This window comes from Sorex araneus, chromosome 5, assembly GCF_027595985.1.
Source record: "Sorex araneus isolate mSorAra2 chromosome 5, mSorAra2.pri, whole genome shotgun sequence".
NCBI lineage: Eukaryota > Metazoa > Chordata > Mammalia > Eulipotyphla > Soricidae > Sorex > Sorex araneus.
The window spans coordinates 141,423,629-141,437,406 of record NC_073306.1 but is presented as its reverse complement, the minus strand read 5'-3'; the positions used below and the strand labels follow the sequence as shown (position 1 = coordinate 141,437,406).

General features: G+C 42.4%; 1 protein-coding gene across 10 annotated transcripts in view; it reads right to left on the bottom strand.

Moving 5' to 3' along the window:
* Positions 1-13,778, bottom strand: part of ZMYND11 (zinc finger MYND-type containing 11) — a 99,655-nt gene that overhangs the window by 20,542 nt on the left and 65,335 nt on the right. The gene's annotated exons all lie outside the window — the stretch shown is intronic.

The following is a 13,778-nucleotide window of genomic DNA, read 5'->3' as shown; positions in this document are numbered from 1 at the left end:
AGTTAAATCACTTGCTAAATTCTTGTTTGTAGAGCCTTAGGAAGAAATGAAAGAAATCAATGTTTCTCTACAGGCAAAATTGCAGTCCTATAATTGAAATAGCACTGTAGCTGAGACACCCCAGTTCTTTGTGTGAAATGGGAGAGAAAACTCTATGCAGTGTTTAAGTTTCGGGATCTTAGGATTAAAATGTTCGTGTTTAAGCAAAGGCCTATTTTCCAGTCTCTATGAACATGGATGCTACATGCTTACTTTGGTTTCATCTGCTTAAATTCTTTAAATAAATATATAATTTACTCAAGGAAAATCCAACCAACACTTTATGCTGAAACATGTGAAGCAACAGGCTCTTCTTTTGGGGAAGACATTAAATACACAGAATCCAGGTTGAGTCTTACTTTTGCAAAACTAAAGCAGGACAGAAACTTGATTTTATATCATATTTAAATCAACTTTGAATCAGGGTAATTTGCTCCTATGTGCAATTAAATGTGGTGACATGAGGCCTGAGAAAAACTGGTTCAGCAAAATGCAAAAGGAAAAAGGGTCCATATGATCTCATAGACCACACTTTCTTCTTAGCCCTCTCAGCTCAGAGTACTTCCAAGTATTAGCTTCTTGTACCATGGCAGGAGGGCAGATTCCTCATGTAATAAAGTGCTACCAGATTCAGATGCCCTACACTTTGGTTGAGCATTAGAACCACTTGGAAAAATCCATTAAAACCAGATGGGGCCACAGAGAGAGAACTGGGATTAAGCACTTGCTTACACATGGCCAAGCCTGGTTCAATTCCTGACACCAGATGGGGTCCCCTGAGCCCCACCAGGAGTGATCCCTAAGCATAACAAAAGCAGTAGCCCCTGAATACCAGACATGGTCCCCAAAACTCCCAATAAATTAAAGTCACTAATGTCTATTCATATGAAGTTCTGGAACAGGCATAACTTTATCTGGGAAAGAAAACAGAAGTCATTCATGGTTGACTGAGGGGAGAGAGGTAAAAATGGGGGGGGGGGGTCCAAAGGTCATGTTTGTCAGTGGGACATACAAGTTCATCTGTCAGTCTATTCAAGACATGTGTGAAGCTTCATAGTATAAATCCCACCCAAAAGAGAAGAAACCATCAGTTAGGTCTAAGTGCCATCCCCAGGGTTCTGCTAAGACTAATCAGAGGAGTTGGCATTTACAGGCCTAACATGCAGTCCTGATGGGCATCCCCACATATGCATACATGAGGGAGGGCATCTTCTGCTTCTGCCTTATCAGAACCCTTAGATTCTACAGCTCCACGAAGTCTCCCATGTGCTTGCTGACAGAAACTGGGACACACCTCATGTTACAACCACTGACTGATTCTTTTCAGTTGCTCATTACACATGTCAAGGGTCTGGGTCATATGGGACTTTCACAGTTAAGATGGTCGATTTTTTATTGCAAGCCTTTAGGATACTTGTTTGTTTTATTTCATCTTTTATTATTACAACCACCATAATTATTTTTATTTTGATTTGGGGACCACATTTAGCGATGCTCAGAGGCTATTTCGGGCTATGTACTTAGGAGCTGCTCTCAGCAGTGCTTGGTGAACCATGCAATGCTAGGGGAGGGGGGAGGGGGTGACCATGGAGACCATGGAGCTCCCTCCTGGCAAAGCTACACTCTTGAACTGCCTCCCCAGCCCTTATCTTTCTTTCTTTTTTTTTTTTTTTTTTTGCTTTTTGGGTCACACCCAGCGATGCTCAGGGGTTACTCATGGCTTTGCACTCAGGAATTACTCCTGGTGGTGCTTGGGGGACCATATGGGATGCCGGGGATCGAACCTGGGTCGGCCGCGTGCAAGGCAAACGCCCTACCCGCTGTGCTATCGCTCCGGCCCCCCTTATCTTTCTTTCTTAATGACAGGTCCAGCCCAAGCAGAGAATTTCTCTGGGGACAAAAATTGAATTGTGCAGAAAAGGTAGGACAAGAACTGAGATCCACACAGGCACTTAGGCTGGGAAGTGAACGTGGCCCCGGAAGGCACAGAGCCCTGACCTGGACTTTGACTGCCAGGCACCTGGGATGCATTCCTCCCAGTCTGGTAGGGTGGGCGAAGGGGCTTGTTCCGTGAACTGAAGCAGGCCAAAGAGAGGGCTCTGAACAGATAGAAACTCCTAACAATGTGTAGCGACAAAAGCCTTTGCTATAAAATGTATTCCCGTGGACTAGAGCAATACCACAGCAGGTAGGGCACTTGCCCTGCACTTCAGGTGTGAGCCCAAAACAATCAAAAATATATTCACAGATGTTATATTTGTGGGCTAAGACTTTGCAGTAGTCAGTATTTCACAAAGGAAATCAATATAGCACTGAGCTTCTGTCCCAGCACTGCCCCCATGAGACTCCCTGGTTAATAAGGTGTTGGGTGCTGTTGGCTCTGTACTTGCCAGTGAAGTGTTTCTATTGGTTCCTGTCAAAAACAAATCAGTAACAGCCGCTTGATAAATAGCTACCTGACTGAAAGTACAGCATCACTGCTATTCTTTTTTTTTTTTGGTGAGGAGGGTGAGTGGGGGGGAGAGGAGAGGAGAGGGGTGGTGTTGATATCTGGCAGTGCCCCTAGCTCTGTGCTCAGGGATCACTCCTGATGGGGCTTAGGGGACTGTATGTGGGGTTGGGGACTGAATCCAGATCAGTCACATGCCAGGCAAGTGCCCGATCCCCTGTACACTGCAGTCCCAGATTGAATTCTTTCCTTGACATGAAAGAATTATAATAAAGGCCTCCTTGCAAAAAGGGCACAGCTTAGAATCCATCATAGTAAAAATCATCATCATCATCATCATCATCATCTCATTGATCATTGAATTTCTCGAACGTTCTCGGTAATGTCTCCATTTGTCCTAGCCCTGAGATTTTAGCAGCCTCTCTTTACTCGTCCTTCCCATCAATGCTGCACTGGAGGCTCTTTCAGGGTCAGGGGAATAAGACCCATTATTGTTACTGGTTTTGGCATATGAATACGCCACAGGGAACTTGCCAGGCCTTCCCATGTGGGCAGGAAACTCTCAGTAGCTTGCCAGGTAAAAATAGCCCTTTAAATTCTGTTAAACATCTACAAATAATCAAGAAACTTTCTATGACATGGCCAAAGTGGTTGCAACCATTTTCTTTCTTTTCTTTTCTTTTTTTTTTTAACCCCAGTGCTGAAAACCCAAGACTCATGCATACAAGGCATAAATTGAGTCACATCTCTCCCCTCACCCCCACTTCAATCCTTGCAACTACTTCATATATGTCAATAATCACAAGGCTGATACTGGATTACAGAAGTGTCTAAGGGGGAAATGTTAGACATCTTTTTGAGTAAGAGTGTTATACCAATTATGGATAGTTCCAAGTTAGATGAGTACAGGTGGATGCCACAAAAAGGAATATAGTAATGCAGTCTTGTGCATCCCTGGCTAGGACAGGATCTGGCATTTTACTATTCAATGAATACAACGAATACTTCACTTGACTATGTGGCTGGAAAACAAAATATGAGGTCCATCTAAAATGTGACTACTTTGTATGCTTCTGGCTTATGAAACATTCAAATGACAAGTATACCTAGAAAGCGCCGATGACCTCTAATAATTAAGGGCTCACCGTAGTGAGCTTACAATCATAGGTACCTGCTGGAGCAGAGGATTCCCATGTCCTGCCCAAGACGGACTGCTAACCTTGCACACACCACACCGCTCTGATACAGGTGGCCTCTGTTGGAGAAATGGGTCTGCAGGTAAGTCACCTACATCGTTTCAGACATCAGGGGTTCCAGACTCTCCTCTACAAAACTATTTGCAATCCAGAACAGAAAAGAGTCAGAAAGAATCCTATCTGCACATAAACTGCTGTGCTACTGTGGCAAGTAGGAGGCTCTAGGGAGCTCTCCACAACCACCTGAAACAATGGGATACAAAGAACTGCTAAGAAACCCAAATATGTGAAACTAACAAGAGAACTGACAAGGAGGAAGTCACCTAAAGACCAGCCATTTTTCTCCCTGAGGCAATGGTAGCTCCAGCAGCCCATCGTGACAGCTACTTTCTAGGACCATTTTCTAAAGATGTACTTATGCTTGTTCACCCCTAGTGCTGACACGATGCCCAAAGCAGCGAGCAGCATCTCTCCTCCTAAGCACTGGGAAACTCACTGCTGCCTGTGGAATGCCTTTACAACCACGTGAATTCCCTGCAGCTCCACCCAGTCTCCCAGACCCAACCTAGCAGAAGTCACTGCGTTTCTGGCATAGTAGTTTTAACTTAAAGCAACTTAAGTTTACCGATCTCCCTTATGCTGTCACAGTATGCCTTCTTGTCATAGATAAGGCTCAGAAGTCAGATGGTAGTTCCAAATACTAAGAACATCTTGAGGCGGACTCTTGGTCCATGCTGGGAAACAGGACCCAACTCACTGGTCTCTCCCTACTTGGGAAATTGGTTCCAGATTTTCAGAACAGCACTGGGTGTTATCTGTGATGAACTCAACTCCTTTCCATGGAAGGCCAGCAAGTCTCGGCTTCCTCAGCATTGTGTGGTCATTCCAGCATGCTATATCAACTGTTAAAGCACCGCCTCAAACTATAGGTCACAAAAATTATTGGTATTATAAAAACATACATGGTTTCTAAATTCATGACTATATCCACAGTCACAAAGAAACAACTACAATATTTTTAGTAAAAGGGATGTATGTGCATGACAGGACTTTCATTCAAAAGCAAATGCATTTGGGGGGGAACCTGAAACCCCTCAATGACTTGGGGTTTGATAGTAAGAAAAAGATGGGATAATCACAGATTTTGCATCTATGGTTTCTTCCCTTTTCCAGAAAACAGTGGCCTGTAAAGAAATTAGATCAAGGGGCTGGAGAGATAGCACAGCGGGTAGGGCGTTTGCCTTGCACGCGGCCGACCCGGGTTCAAATCCCAGCATCCCATATGGTCCCCTGAGCACGGCCAGGGGTAATTCCTGAGTGCAGAGCCAGGAGTAACCCCTGTGCATCGCCAGGTGTGACCCAAAAAGCAAAAAAAAAAAAAAAAAAAAAAAAAAAAAAAAATTAGATCAAAAGATAAGAGGCAGAATACATGCCCCAATAGAGTTAAGTCTTTTTCCCCCGATCTTGTAAACCAGTGGCATGTCTCTGGGGGTCATGAAATGAACACCACCTGCTCTGTTTAATGAACCCAACAAAACCACGAATTTGCAGACAATAAGAAGAAATTGTGCACGTGAACAAAATTTTCAATTCATTAATACTGGAAACAAAGAGTTTCCTGTTTATCTAGATTAAATTATAACTATTTGATATAGGAGCCAGCCTGAATATTATCTACTTAATCCCTTAGAGTTAAAATCAAAAGCTAAAATTCAATTAAGGTTCTACAAGAGCTCCAAAAGATAAGCTCAAAGACCAAATATACCATCACCCAGAAATTCCACACTCACACTCTAGCCCTTCTCACCAAGGCTGGTTTATCAGACTCATTGGCAGGGGGAGACATTTTTTTTGTCTGCTTGGGTCCGGAGTAGTCTTACAGAGACATCTTCCACTTTGGGGTTCACAGCTGGTGCCGCTCCGAGGGCTACTTCTGGCTTAGTTCTCAGGGGTGACTCCATGGTCAGGGGACCATGCAGTGCGGGAAATGGAAGCAGGGTCTCCTGTCTGCAGAGCCCATACTTGACTCCTTCCAGCGCTAGGGTCAGCCTTTAGACCTACCTCAGGTCTTAACAATGCTCCCATTACTTCTTCATTTAATCAAGCTTGTGATCAACAGTGAAAAAAAAAACCTTTTTAAGATCTTTTGAAATTAAATTTCTACTTGTGTTGTCAAAGAGTTGTTTTCAAAAGCTGTAAAAATATGATTTTTTTCCACTAAAAGAAAAAACCTTCACAACTTCTATTTAATATTTAAAAATCCAAACTGTATTCCAAATGTGTAAATATAAATTCTGAGGCGAAGTTACTATACTTTCAAGCAAAAATACTATTTCCACCATGCTAATAAAGACTACCCTAGAAAGCAAGAAGTGAGTTTTATTGTCAAAATACAGGAAAACTATGTTAAAAGTATTTCCATTTAGGGGCTGGAGCAATGGTACAGCGAGTTGGGCATTTGCCTTGCATGCAGCTGGCCCGGGTTCAAATCCCAGCATCCCATATGGTCCCCCCAAGCACCGCCAGGAGTAATTCTTGAGTGCAGAGCCAGGAGTAACCTTGTGCAATGCCGGGTGTGACCCAAAAAGCAAAAAATAAAATTAAAAAAGTATTTCCATTTAGCATTCTATATCACTTGATTTTGAACATTAAGTGGGCATTTTCCCTACTTTAGGAACAAATAAACTTTTTTTTTAACATACTCAAAGCAATGAGAGATTCAGAAGTAAATTCCCACCTTTAATTGCAACTGATTTTATCATTTTTCTATTTCTCAATAATTCCACTTTGGTTCTGTCTTATTTCCTTGTCTATTTTTCTTGTGCCTCTGTATTTTACTAGTGGGCTAAGCCAACTCACCATGTAACTGATCTATTAACACAAATTGTAAACTGTGCGATTTTTAAACAGAGAAATGCCATTCAAAACATGTGTGAGGTGGGGGCTGGCGGTAGGGCATTTGCCTTGCACATGGTCGACCCGGGTTCGATTCCCAGCATCCCATATGGTCCACCGAGCACCGCCAGGAGTGATTCCTGAGTGCATGAGCCAGGAGTAACCCTTGTGCATCGCTATGTGTGACCCAAAGAATAAAAAACAAAAAACAAAACATGTGTGAGGGGCTAGTTATTTTCCAGTTTTTAATGACATACTGGAATAATATATCTTCCAGCCATTATTGTAAATTAGCAACTTTTAATTTTGTGGCCTTAACTGATTCTGTTTGTTTTGGGGCTGTATCCAGTAGGTGCCTTGTGATGAAACCACGGTGGGTCATGTGCAAGGCAAGTGCCCTAACCCCACAGCTGTCTCTCCAGTCCCTAAACTTATTTTTTCATAAAATTACAATAAATGTCACCAATGGGGTGCAAAGTGAACCACAGCTTGTCTAAGTACAAAAAGAATACAAAAATGCTTAAATTTTAGATTATAAAATTCTAAGATGAACACTGCAGAAAGGATTCACCATGCAACACTGTGCATTTTGAACGAATGCTGTCCATGTGCTTCCATTGTCCTTTACAGCCTAGTTCAGTCAAAATGGAAAACATTTTATCTATCTGGTTTTTAATGGAGCAAAAATATGACTTTATAATTACTCTTAGGTTATGAAAATAAAACACTTATGTAAAGAATTTGAAATTATTAAAACATGCAAGAAAACTGGGCTGGACCCACTTTTACTGCATCTTTCAAAACAAACTGAAGACTACCAACTATTATTTTTCCCTACAACCCTTACTCTCCTAAATTATTCTTTCTACACATACCAGAATCTGAGTAAAAGCAGCACAATCAGATTAGGGAACTATGTAAAAATTTGCCGCACTGTATCACATGGATCATGACACCTAGGATCAAGAAACACCATCTGATAGTACACAAGGGTGCTAGACTGTCTCATATACATTTTGTATCTTTCTGGAGGGAGGAGTAACCCTTAGACTACCGAGCTTATGCTCAGGTGAAGTAACTCTCAGCTCTGAATTCAGAGGTTAGCCCTAGTAGGACTTGGGGAACCTGCTTAAGTACCAAGGATCTAACTTGGGCCTCCAGAGCATCACTCAGCTTCCTGAGATATCAATTCAGCCCAATATTCTGTATCTCATGGAAGGATGCAGCGTGCTACAATGTGTTGCATCTACCTGAAAGAAGGAAGTAGCTCTGGTGAAGTTGAATCATCATCTCCATCTAATGAACAGGATGCAACACTATTACACCGTACTCCATCCATTACTAGGGAGAGGATGCAGGGTTTACTGCAGTGTCTTGATTTTACATGGCCATATTATACACTGCATCTCACAGCCAAGATGCAATGTTTCAATGTGCACTTTATACCTGGCTCCTATATGTCTGTGTGGGGATGGGAAGGTGGTACGGGGACAGGACAGTAAGGCTTAAAAAAAAAAAAAGCTGACTTTTGTCCTCCCTTTAAAACTCTTCCAAGTTAAAAGGTTTAATAGGGCAAAATAAATAAACTCCAGGCTAATTTTTATACTAAACAGACTTTTTCTTGGAGTAGCACAGGCATTTGAAACGTATGTGTTCTAAAGCCACACTAACATAGTAGGAAGCCTGAAGCAGCATGTGCTGACAGAAATCCACTGTCCCAGTTTCCCAAATCACAGTGGCACACATCCTCAGTGGACAGAGAGAACATCCCCATTCCCCACAGAGAAGGCTACTACAATACAGTGCTGCTCTAAAAGGCCACAAGGTGCAAATGAGTAATGGCAGTGCTTTTGGATATCATATCATTCTCTTGCTCATGCTCTTTTTTTTTCCTTGTTTTTCCGCACAGGGGTGACTCCTGGCTCATGCACTCAGAAATTACTTCTGGTGGTGCTCGAGGGAACATTATGGGATGCTGGGAATTGAACCCAGGTCCGAAGTGTGCAAGGCAAACACCCTACCTGCTGTGCTATCGCTCTAGTCCTTGCTCATGTTCTTATTTTTAAAAAGGTCTAACTCAAACAGTATCATGATACCAAGCAGGTACCGAGGTCAGTGCCAGAAAAGATGCCATGCAAGCACACACTGACGTACCCATCCCACATTACTCACCTTCACATGTGTAACAAAAGGCTCACACACATTTATACATGCACACACACACACACACACACACACACACACACGCTTGCATGTACAGGCTGTGTACACTACACAGGCCTATGTTTCCAAAACTACAGCATAAAGAATAAAAAGACTATGATTTGACATGAAAATGAAGTAAAATTTAAATGATACATCCATCTGTATTCTATAATACTGGTGACAAACTGTAAAATAACTGTAAAATACTTTCATGATCATTTACATGGCTAGTCCCTTCTGAAAAGCAAAAAAAAAAAAAAATCAAGAACTGGAAATGCCTCCTCTTCAAATTTAAGGGTTTCACTTCAGTAAATTTATTCTGTGAAGATTATCAAGGTGCCCCCCACATTAGTCATGAATCAATACACAAATTAATTCTTTTTCTTTTTTGGGTTATACCCAGCAGTGCTTAGAGGCTCTACCTGTCTTGCTGCTCAGGGCTCACTCCTGGCAGTGCTCCAGGGACCACATGTAGTGCTGGTGATTGAATCTGAGAGTCCTTCAGGTAAAGCATGTGCTCTAGAGCCTACTGAGTATCTCTCTGGCCCAATTTTCTTTCTTTTAAGAATATACTTAGCTATAAGCAGCATGTTCTGCTTTTTTGGAGATGGATGGGGAGGCCGGGGCCACATTCAGCAGTGCTCAGGGGTTATTCCTAGCTCCACACTCAGGAATGACCCTTACAAGTATTTAGGGAAAACACAGATGGTGCAGGGGATTCAACCCAGTTGGAAGGATCTTTAGCCACTGCTAAATACTGTTTTAAAAATAAGATTATTTGAGTAAATTGGATCTTAAAAGCAAATTTCAGTTTAAAGTTGGTTTTCTCAGTTTCCTACAAAATAGCTTACAGTGAGCAGACTGCCCCTCACAGTGAACAGGACACGTGAGGAACCCCTGGGTGGTCTACCCACATGCGTCGATGAGAGTCGATGCACGGGGATACACCCCTTTTTCATTTGGGTCCATGACAACAGGAATCACACCCATGTAAGGCATTCACTGGTACCACTGAGCCACACTCTGAACCTTTAAATTTCACATAAGTGACTATAAGAGGAAATGCATGAAAAATCGTTAAAACTAAGAAATAGATTTCTTATAAATATCAGAAAATGTTCTAGTTGTATACCTATTTTTATGCATGTGTATCTCCAGAGTTGTGTAACAATTTCTTAGGCAGAAAGGGTTTGTCAGAGCAAGTGGAAGCATTTTAAGAAGCTCTGCTTTACTCACTGGCATGCAGAAACAGGAGTGTGCGACACCTGTGAGCAGAGACAGACTAGTCACATACTCGGTAGAGAATAGGAGCTGTACAGAGACACAGACTGAGATCCCTGCACACACAGCCAGAGAGGCCTTGCCAGAACAGTCGCCTACTAAGTTACAGCACCAGTACACTGGGTGTTCCCTTATCCTCCTCTACATTATTAAACTGGAAAAAAAATTAATTTTTCTTTCTTTTTTTTTAAAGATGAGAGCTCTCCTGAACAAAGGTGTGACAAAGACAAAGAACTTTACTTGAACCTTTCAAAGCAAAACACTAGCCTGATACTTACAGGCTACTTTTGTGGTATGTTTTTTTTTTTTTTTTTTTTTTTTGCTTTTTGGGTCGCACCCAGCGATGCTCAGGGGTTACTCCTGGCTTTGCACTCAGGAATTATTCCTAGCAGTGCTTGGGGGACCATATGGGATGCCGGGGATCGAACCCGGGTCGGCCGCGTGCAAGGCAAACGCCCTACCCGCAGTGCTATCACTCTGGCCCCAATGTTTTTGTTTCTATTGTTTGTTCTGGTGCCAGGATCAAACCCTGGACCTCACACACACGGGATGAGAGCACACTCTACTACATGAGGCCATTTCACCGGCTGCCTCATGGCTTGTTTTACAGTAACAATCTATCCTGTCTCATAGTTTATTTTTGGAGAAGGCAAAAATATTCCAAAAATGTATCCTCAGAATTATACAATTATTAAGTTTTATTATGACAATTGGTAATTTTCCTTAGAGTGAGAAAATTTCCTATCACTCAAAATCTTTTGGAAACAAGATATATGAGCTATAAGCTGCCTGTCCTAAACTAAATCTAAGATAACTGACTAGCAGCTAGAAGAGCTTAAGCTGCTTTTATTGTTGCTGTTGTTGCTTGCTTGTTTGGGGGCTACATCTTGCAGTGTTCCAGAATGCCAGTGATGAATCGGAGTTGGCCATGTACAAGGAAAGTGACCTATCAGCTTTACTATTTCTCTGGCCCCTAAGCTCCCTGTCTTGATCTAAATCATAATAATCAACAGCTGAGAGACACACTATTCTGATTTTCTGGCTTCAATATTGTAAGGGACAGAAAGTAAATCAGAATCTTCTGGTGACAAAAAAAATACAAGAAATGTTTTATCTTCTAAGTTAGGGCATAATGATGGAAGTCCTTTCACCTAAACTGAAATCTCCCTCCCTCCCTCCCTCCCTCCCTCCCTCCCTCCCTCCCTCCCTCCCTCCCTCCCTCCCTCCCTCCCTCCCTCCCTCCCTCCCTCCCTCCGTCCTTCCCTTCCTTCCTTCCTTCCTTCCTTCCTTCCTTCCTTCCTTCCTTCCTTCCTTCCTTCCTTCCTTCCTTCCTTCCTTCCTCCCTCCCTTCCTTCCTCCCTCTCTTCTCTCTCTCTCTCTCTCTCTCTCTCTCTCTCTCTCTCTCTCTCTCTCTCTCTCCCCCCTCCCCCCTTCCCCCAATCTGGCTTTGGCATTAGACCTTCAAAATTCCTCAGAATATCTACACTTTATTTTCTTTCTAGACATTAATTAAAAAGAAAAACAAAAGCTTATTATTCTGAACTGGAACCATAGTTCCAAGTTTCTCTCTACTGACTCATGGTTCTTGTTCTAACACTGTAGCACTGTCGTCACATTGTTCATCAATTTGCTCGAGCGGGCACCAGTAACGTCTCCATTGTGAGACTTCTTGTTACTGTTTTTGGCATATTGAATATGCCACGGGTAGCTTGCCAGGCTCTGCCATGCAGGTGGGATACTCTCAATAGCTTGCCAGACTCTCCGAGAGGGATGGAGGAATCGAACCCAGGTTGACCGCATGCAAGGCAAACACCCTACCCGCTGTGCTATCTGCTCCAGGTTCTTGTTCTAATACTATTTAAATCTGATCAGTTGGTCTCACTTTAGAATATAAGAACACTGATTTACTGATAGTTTTGACAATTTCTTTTTTTTTTTTTTTTTGCTTTTTTGGGTCACACTGGCAATGTGCAGGGGTTATTCCTGGCTCTGCACTCAGGAATCACCCCTGGCGGTGCTCAGGGGACCATATGGGATGCTGGGAATTGAACCCGGGTCGGCCGCTTGCAAGGCAAACGCCTTACCCGCTGTGCTACCACTCCAACCCCTTGACAATTTGTTTTTAAAAAAAATCAGGGTCGAAGAAGAGAGAGCTCTCTACAGGCTGAAGGTTCAATCCCTGGCAGTCCCCCTGATGGTTAGGCCTCTGATACCCACCCTAGTGCCATCAAGTGTGATTCACAAACAGAAAAACACAAATCAATCAAGGCCTTTATAGAGGCGTAACAATCTTAAGCTTATTATCTCTCTCCCAGAAAGCTGGCAGTTTTCTGAAGGACACAAGCCGTAGAGCAGCTATGGCACAGAATTAACGATTTCTCTTGTGTGTTTGAAAGTTCAAGATGAAACCCTACACCCCAGGCCCAACATGAGCTTTCTGAGCCTGACCGAGGCAGAGCTCAAACAACATCATACTAAGACTGTGAACAGTGACTCTTCATGGATTCCTCATGGTGGCGTAATTATATAACTATGTGAGACTATCTGACAAATACAAAGTGACAAACACCAAAAGATGCTTGCCTTGCATGTCGCCAACCCAGGTTCAATCGCTGGCAGCTCACATGGTGCCATCAAGGTAGTAATCTCTTGAGCTAAGACTAAACCTTGACCCCCCACTGGATGTGGCCTAAAAACAAACAACAATAAAGGAACATGACACCTGATAGTGAATCCTGGAGCAAGATTTATTAATGGTGAAAAATAACTTTCCACAGAAGTGTGATTATTCAATTTCTATTCTTTATATGAGGAATATAAAATACCTAAAACACTTTTATTTTTTTGCTTTTTAGGTCACATCCGGCAATGCGCAGGGGTTACTCCTGGCTCTGCACTCAGGAATTACCCCTGGCGGTGCTCAGGGGACCATATGGGATGCTGGGAATCGAACCCGGGTCGACCGCGTGCAAGGCAAATGCCCTACCCGCTGTGCTATCACTCCAGCCCCCCTAAAACACATTTTAACCATCCTAATCAAGTCTGGTTTTGTTTAAATTCTTTACTAAGAAAGTTAAGACTAACATAAAATTATACATTCACAGGCCATAAACATCTGCAAAGGCACACGCAGCTCAGAATCTTGTTCCCTGCATTCTGGAGTTCGTATGATTTCAGTGGTCCCCACTACCACCACCGCCCTTTAATCTGTCTTTACTGCCTTAGTGAGATTGCTGAAATTCATAAAAATCTCATCAGCTCTTTATTCCTAGAGAGCAGAAGATAAAACTTAAAATGTACAATCCACATTTGAGACAGAAACATGAATATAAATGCAGTTCCCACACCACTGACAACACTAATTTCTTGAGGATATCATAAATTCTTCTAGAGCTTAGAGATGGTCTAGAACAACAACTGGATGCTCCACACTGATACAAGTTAAGGAGACTTGAAAATTTACCATTTATCAAGCATTAGACATCTAGTAAGTTGTAATTATCATTTTAATGCTAACACAATTTTGTCTGTCAACTGAAAAAGTATATACCAAGAAATACAAAAGCACAGATAAAAAGGATAACTTTTTAGTATTCATGCTTTGTTTTGCCCACCAAGCTGGTGACAAAATTTTTGACTAGTACTACAAAACCCATTCATACACCCATAGTAATGGGGAATTTGTGTAGTTCCAAGTAAGTAGCTTAATAGAA